Here is an 8,309-nt window from a genome sequence, read left to right as displayed (position 1 = left end):
TAGCCTTAATTACTTTACTAGGTATATATATAAACCCCAAAAATATGGATCATTCGTCCTCATCACTCACTCAACCATACCGACGAATATTGTCATTTTTTACATGGCTTCTTCACTAGCCAAACCCAACGACAAAGGCAAGAACAAGATTCGTGAAGACACTGAAACCCCAGATTTTGTGTCCACTCATATTCGCATCAAACGTATTCATACCACGCAAACACTAGACCGGGAAGCGATTCTACGGCGCATACGCCAACGCCGACGTGCAAACAAGGTCAGGTCCGTATTCCAATTACTGTTTGGTTTACCGTTTGCAAGCAAAAAACATGATGGTAAAGCTAATGAAGATCCCGAGGATGCTTCAACAGTGCCATGACGTTTGTTTGTAAAGTTGTAACTTGCACTAATTACTTGATTTGAGCTATAGATATATGCGTTCCCATAGTTGTGAATTGTGATATATATACATAAGTCGCAAGTGTAAAAAGTTTGGCTTTCAGACTGAAGCGTCCTTATTTGTAACCAGAGTCTAATATACGTGTTGATATTCTTCTACCATGTTCAATTCTATTTTTTGATTGAATATGCTAACAATTTTATAACTAAAATGATACTGATGCATATAGATCAATTAAAAATTTAATATGGTAGTATTTTGATTAATTATAACCACTTGACTAAAGATACTTCACATTTTTTAATCAACATATTTGAATTTGATCAAATAAAAGTAAAAGTAAATAAACATAAAATTAGTTGAATTTGCTCAAAGAGACATAGTATTATTATAAGTGGTGATAAGAGCTTATTTTAACAATAAAATACTTTTTGGTGTAAGAACATTTTTTTTTGTGGTAAAACATAGAGAAAAATGGTAATGATACTTTGATGTATTGTTTGCATGTTAAATATTTTTGTGAATAAGTTTTGTAATATTTTTGAAATTTAGCAATAATATTTTTTGTATTGAGAATGTTTGGCAAACGTTTTGGTGGCTGATAATTTAGTTTTAGATTACTGTGATAATTTTTATAATAAATTTAATGTGTAAAAATATAAAGTTGTGTATTAAAGTATAAACAAATATGATTTTTTTTTCTAACTAAAAACATTTATATATTTACTTCTAATAATAGTTTTTACTTAAAACAAAATGTGAATATATTATTTTAAAATAGTTTTATGGAATAATTTTAAAAACAGTACTAATATACATATAAATTTTCGTGTAGGACTAAAATAAATTTAACATGATGTACTTTCTAAGTCTTTCGTAACTGATGTCTATATAAAAATATTTTTTAAAAGTTACTGGGTCATATGTCAAGTAAATTTATACACACAAAAAAGCAGGAATATAAAAAAATTCAAAGATGATTTTTTTTTGTAGGGTGTGTTTATGATATGACTAATGATAAGAAATTAGGAATATTGTAATCAGAAAAGATACACACTAAAGATACTAAATAAGTAAATGAGAATTTGTTAGAAATGCTTTTTTGGCATACCCATTTTCAAAAATGCTCTTTTTTGGAACAATTTTATTTTTGTGTTCTTTTACATAATTAATCTATGTTAAATTAATTTTTAGAATTTGTTTTTTTAGGTTTGAGTTTCCAATTTACATTTAGGGTATAGTTTTTAAGGGATAGAGTTTAGTATTTGGGGATTTAAAGTTTATAATTTTATCATTTTATATATTAAAAATGGGTATTTTTGAAAATAGATACCATCAAAAGGTATTTTTAAAAAGTGATATAGAAAAATGAGTATTTTTTGAAAATCAATCCAACTGACTATAGTTACTATTTAAAAAAAAACTGACGATAGTCACTATAATTGCTAACCAATAGCAATTTCATCCATACCGGAATTATGATTTGGTACATACCGGTTTAATCAAGTGACTGATTTTAATGTTCACCAGTCACCACCTTACCAATACAGTTTGTTTCTCAAAATATAAATTAAATCCTCTTTTCTTTTGCACTCACTCGCCTGGACATTCGGGTGCCCGTTCGGGTATTTTGGGTTTTCGAGTTTAGAGGTATAGAACCTGCTCGGGTATTTCTAGACTTCGGATTCAGATCGGATTTGGTTCGAGTATTTCAGATTTGGATTTGGATTATCCGAAGTTCACAAAACTCAAAATTTTAGTATCTAATTTAGTCTAAATTATTCAATAATATGCAATATATCTAAAAATTTAAAGTATTTTCTACCCAAATTTAATAATAAACAGTTTAATACTTCAAATTATCGAAAATATCTAAAAATCTGAATATTTTGAATACTTATATTATTAAAATTATAAATTATTAATATATTACTACTATATATTAATAATGTTGGTATATTCAGATACCCGTTTGAATTTCGGTTCGGATTCGGGTTCGGATTCGGGTTTTTGGATTTAGAGATTTAGAACCCGTTCAGTTAAGGTATTTTACAATTTCGGATATACATTCAGATCGGTTTTTGGATCGAGTTCGGATTGGATATTCGGATCCGGGTATTTTGCCCAGGCCTACGGGCACTTCGCTCGCTTCGGATCAGATAGAGAGAAAAAAAGAAGAACATTTCTTCGGAAATTTCAATTTTTGTCTCTTCTTCTTCGATCGAGAATTTGGTTTGATCATGATCAATGGCGACCGCTTCATCTTCTCCTACTCCGCCGTCAGACTCGCCGAGCGAAGAGACGCAAACGAATAAAGAAGCGATGATACCACATGATTTGCCAAAGGAAACTATTACTACTACTACCACTACGGAGGAGGAGGAGGTTTTGTATAAAACGAAATCGATTCAGTTCCTTGGAAGAACCACTCCTATCATTCTCCAAAACGAAAATGGACCTTGTCCTTTGTTAGCAATTTGTATGTTCCTTCCTCTTCCATTTTCGTTTTTACCTTAGGGTTGGTTAAAAACTTCAAATAGGGGTTTGGATAAGTGGAATTGATTCGTTTAGAACGTTGATTGTTTAGGTTATCGTTACTAATTTTGGGGAATTTGTGAGACAAATCGAAGAATTGGTGATTAGGTTTGCTGGTTCCGTACAATGTAATAATGGAGTGTTCTTACGCGGTGGTCTCTCTAATCGTTGATTCGGATAGTAAAGTCAATGTAATAAGCTCATGTTCTTTATAATTATCTTTTATGGCCTAAATATATTTGGATGAACTTAAAATTTTTTTTATATTTCGAAATGGCAGAACAAAGATGAAGGATATATGGAGTTTCAACAACAGAAGATTGCTGATGCAGTTGATCTTCTTCCACGCCTTAATTACTACTTGAATTGATGTAAATATTAAATTCAGGAGGTTAATACTTACTTTGTCATCTGTTTCTCCTTTTACTATGTAGGAATTCATATCATAGCCATGTGTTTCTCCTTTTACAGGATTGATGATTTTGAGTTCACACCTGAATGTGTAATATTTGCATACCTACAGGATGTCGAAGCAGCTAATGCAATTGGCAGCAAGTCATATAATGCTCTTATGGGTGAGTTAGTATATTAATATATGCTCTGGTTTCATTCCCATGGCCAAAAATATATTTACTGGTTTGGCCGAAACGGTTAATAAGAAAATAGAGAGTACTATTAATTATCATATGATCATTGTTCGTGACCATGAGGTTTAGACTTTCAAAAACTTATTCCTGGTTCGGCCTATTAGTTTTGTAAGCTTAAAAGACCAAGAAGCCATTTCACGTCGTATTCTCGTTTCTTTTCTAGTATCCTGTGGTGTATTCTCTCTCTTAGGTGCTATCATCCACAAGAAACCTCCTCTGACCGTCTCTAAAGATGGTTTTCTCACTCTCACCATCACCCTCTATTTTCTTTGTAACATTTATTTTATTCTTAGGTCGTTCGTTCCATCTTCTAAGAAGAATGCATTATCTGGGCTTCGCTCTTCATTATGAGTTTCTGAATAGTCTAGGGTGGACTTTGTCAAAAAAAAAAAAAAAAAAACCATTATTAAAAATAGGAAAATTTCTATATTATTTTTTATATATGTTCCTAAATATGGAAATTGTCTTTCTTTTCGAACATCAAGATATGAAAAATTCCAACTTTTAACGTAATGTAAGAAAGTAAAAACTTTAGTATTAATACCCGAGTTGTTCGTAGGCTCATAGAGTCGATTCCTTCCGTTTCCTTCTTTTTCAAGTCAAAACCCTAGCTACTCGTAACTCGCCTCTCTCTTGTTCTAGTATTCGATACTTTGCATCAACCCTAATCCTCTGTTGTGTTGCAGAAAGATGGAGTGGAATCTAGAGAATCTCCGATTTCTTTCCCAATGTTTTCTCGACACGCTCTGTCCTGACCGGGAGCCTCGTCAAGCCGCTGAGAAGTTTTTATCTGACAGAGCCAATCTACCTAATTACGGCCTAGCCGTTCTCCGAATAGTAGCTGAGCCTTCTGTCGATGAACATATCCGTCATGCCGCTGCTGTCAACTTCAAGAACCATCTCCGTTCACGATGGCTCCCTGCTAGTGATTCTGGTATCTCACCGATGGAAGATTCAGAGAAGGACCAAATCAAGTCACTCGTTGTTTCACTTATGCTCTCTTGTTCTTCCCCTTGTATCCAGAGCCAGTTGAGTGAAGCCCTAATAATCATTGGCAAGCACGATTTAGAAAACTCTTGGCCTTCTTTGCTTCCAGAGCTTATCGCCAGCCTTAAAAAAGCTGCTAGCGTTAAGGATTATGTGTCCATCAATGGTATTCTTGGCATCGCTAATTCGATTTTTAAGAAGTTTAGGTATCAGTATCGAACCAATGATCTGTTTCGTGAGTTGAACTATTGCCTTGGTAATTTTGCTGCTCCTTTGCTAGAGATGTTCCGTACAACAGCTGAGTTGATTGATGCTGAGGGATCAGCTGCGATCCTAAAGCCTATGTTTGAGTCCCAAAAGCTCTGCTGCAGAATCTTTTTCTCGTTAAGCTTTCAGGATTTGCCGGAGGCTTTTGAGGAAGATATAAACAAGTGGATGGAGAAGTTTCACAAGTACTTATCCTCAAGTTACTCTGCCTTAGAAAGCACGGAAGATGGATTAACACTTGTTGATGATCTTCGCGCTGCGGTCTGCGAGATTATTAATCTGTATATGGAGAAATACGAAGAAGATTTTCGTAACTTTTGGAGTGCTTTTGCATCAACGATCTTGACATTACTCCGAGATGTGTCAAAGTCTCCTAGCAGAGATCAGCTAGCTACTAGAGCAATCAAGTTTTTGACCATCTTGAGCAAAAGTGTTCACCATACTTGGTTTGCTGGCGACAATGTAATCAAGGAGATTTGTCACGATATTGTGATTCCTAATGTTTATTTGAGGGATGAAGATGAAGAACTTTTCGATATAAACTATGTCGAGTTTATCCGTAGAGACATGGAGGGAAGTGATGTGGACACTAGAAGGAGAATAGCTTGTGAGCTACTCAAAGAACTTGCCGTAAACTACAAAACCCAAGTGGCACAAGTAGTTTATATTGAGATACATAATCTTTTGTTTTCATTCTCAGCAAATCAGGTTGCACGGTGGAAAGATAAGGACTGTGCAATTTACTTGGCTGTCTCTCTAGCTACTAAGAAGGCATGTGGTGGTGCGTCTCTGTCTACTGATCTCATTGATGTTGTAACCTTCTTTAAAAACATCATTCACCCGGAGTTACGAGATCAGGATGTCAACAGTTCTCCAATACTTAAGGCAGGGTCCTTGAAGTTCTTAACAATGTTTTGTAGTCAAATACCAAAGCCCTTTGGAATTCAGTTGTTCCCGGAGTTGGTCCGGTTCCTTACAGCAGAGTCGAACGTGGTCCACTCGTATGCTGCTATATGCATATAGAAGTTCTTGCTAGTGAAGGAAGAAGGCGGACAACGTAGGTATGGTGCTGGTGATATAAGTCCGTTCTTGGGGCAGTTGATGACGAGCCTATTTGAAGGAATGAAGTTTCCAGATTCTATGGAGAATCATTACCTAATGAAGTGTATAATGCGGGTTCTTGGTGTTGCGGATATCAGTGGTGATGTTGCTAATTACTGCATCGGGGGGTTGACCTCTATTCTTAATGTAGTTTGCAATAATCCTAAGAATCCTGTATTTAACCACTATCTCTTTGAGTCAGTGGCTGTACTTGTTCGACGGGGATGTGAACGCGATATTGCTCTTGTACCTCCGTTCGAATTGGCTTTTCTCCCTAGCCTACTTAATATTTTGGGGAATGATGTCACAGAGTTCTTGCCATATGCGTTTCAGTTGCTGGCTCAGCTTGTTGAGTTAAGTAGACCACCGCTCTCAAATACCTACAAGCAAATCTTTGAGTTGCTTCTCGAGCCGAAATCATGGGAGATAAGGAGCAACGTTCCAGCTCTTGTGCCTTTACTTAAAGCTTTCTTGCAGAAAGTATCTCATGAGGTCACTTTGATGCGTCGAGTGCTGTTGATATTCAATAAGCTTGTTTCATCTCCTAGCACAGATGAGCAAGGCTTTTATGTGCTTAACACGGTTATTGAATATATCGACTACAGTTTGATTGAACCTCACATGAAGTATGTATGGGATGTTTTGTTCGGACGCCTTGAACGCAAATTTACAGTCAAGTTTCAGAAATCACTTGTGATATTCATGTCGCTGTTCTTGGTAAAGCACGGACCAGTGAAACTATTGAACTCTATGAACACTGCTAGGCCGGATATGTTTGCTGATGTCTTGGAGCAAATCTGGATTCCAAATGCCAAACTGATCACGGGGGCTATCGAGGTCAAATTAACCGCGGTTGCTGCAACTAGACTCATATGTGACTCTCCAGCTCCTCTGGATCCATCAGCTAGTAAACTATGGGGAAAGATGTTGGATAGTATCGTCACACTTGTTTCACGGCCCGAGGAAGAAAGAGTCGTCGATGAACCTGAAATGACAGATGAGATGATCTTAGAGAATGTTGGATACAAAGCTGTATTTGTGAATCTTTACAATGCTGGGAGAAAAGAAAAGGATCCTCTAAAAGACATAAAAGATCCAAAGGAGTTCTTGTTAGCTTCTTTGGCTAGGCTTTCTTCTGCTTCTCCTGGTAGATATGGGCAGATGATTGGCGAGAATCTTGAACAAGCTAATCAAGAAGCTTTGCTCCAGCTCTGCAATGCTTACAAATGTGGAATTGCTTGAAGTAATTAAGTTTTATATTAACTTCATTAACGTTTTCAAATTGTGTAAAATTAGGATTCATGAGTCAATTCTTGATATGATTGTCATTTTTGCAGGGAGATGAGTGTGAGGAGATAACGCATCAACATTGCATTGCATTGCATTATCAAGTTTGAGTTGGTCGAGTGGATTCCTAAAGAGAGGCGTAAAACACGCTCTTGCTCCTGGCCCCGAGAGTTACGGGCTTGGCTAGAATCTTCACATTGCACTGCATTGCACCGCGTCACATTGCACTGCATTACACTGGATCTACGAAGAAAAGTTGTAAAACCATGCTTTGGTTTTTATTAAATCGGGAGTATCATAGCATTAAAGAATTATATTAAAGAAGAGCATCATCGCATTGGTAGAAGCAAGTGTTCTGTTACTTCCATGTATGTCTTCAAATTAAGAACATATTGAACTCATGAATCAATCTTTATGTGATTGTAAAATGTTTTTGCAGGGAACATTGCATTGCATCTGCCACTAAGGAAAGTGGAGAAATCATGCTTTTCCCCCATAAAGCGGGAGTTTCATAGCATATGGAAAACTAGACTAGCTAGAGAGAGCATCATCAATTCTTATATTTTTTTTCATTTTTTTTTTTTGCTAAAAGGCATTTAAATGCTCTTTATATATCGGTCTTTGGCATTTTTTTACTGTAGGTCATTTTTTGTTTTCATGAAAGCAAAGCGTAAGGCTATTAGATAAGGTACTACTATGTGTCTTTATGTGCATTTTGTCGTTGTCTTATGCAATAACCATGGTTATTAATAAAGGAGAATATTTATTTTCTTAAATAGAATTACCAAAAAAGTAGAAGAAATCTTCTATTTGGAAAATAGTTGATATTATCAAGATCGAAAACTTTAAAGTGTTGGATCAGTTTGGGGAAAAAGGCAATATAAAGAAAACAAATATGATGACAACAACTCATATAGTCATATCATTATTCATACTATTGGTCTGTTTCATTGTTGCTTATTGCCTTAATTTAGGGCTCTAATGAATTCAAACCTTCACAACTTCTAAAAACACATCCAAATAGTAAACCATGTGATTATTTTCTATCTCTTTCTCGGCATAGTGAAAGAAAATTATGCTTCCTT

At 35.5% G+C, this 8,309-nt stretch overlaps 1 pseudogene; it reads left to right on the top strand.

The window, feature by feature from the left end:
* LOC104758056 lies at positions 2,454-7,994 on the top strand (annotated as a pseudogene).

This window comes from Camelina sativa, chromosome 17, assembly GCF_000633955.1.
Source record: "Camelina sativa cultivar DH55 chromosome 17, Cs, whole genome shotgun sequence".
NCBI classification, from domain to species: Eukaryota; Viridiplantae; Streptophyta; class Magnoliopsida; order Brassicales; family Brassicaceae; genus Camelina; species Camelina sativa.
This window is presented reverse-complemented; position numbering and strand designations above follow the sequence as displayed.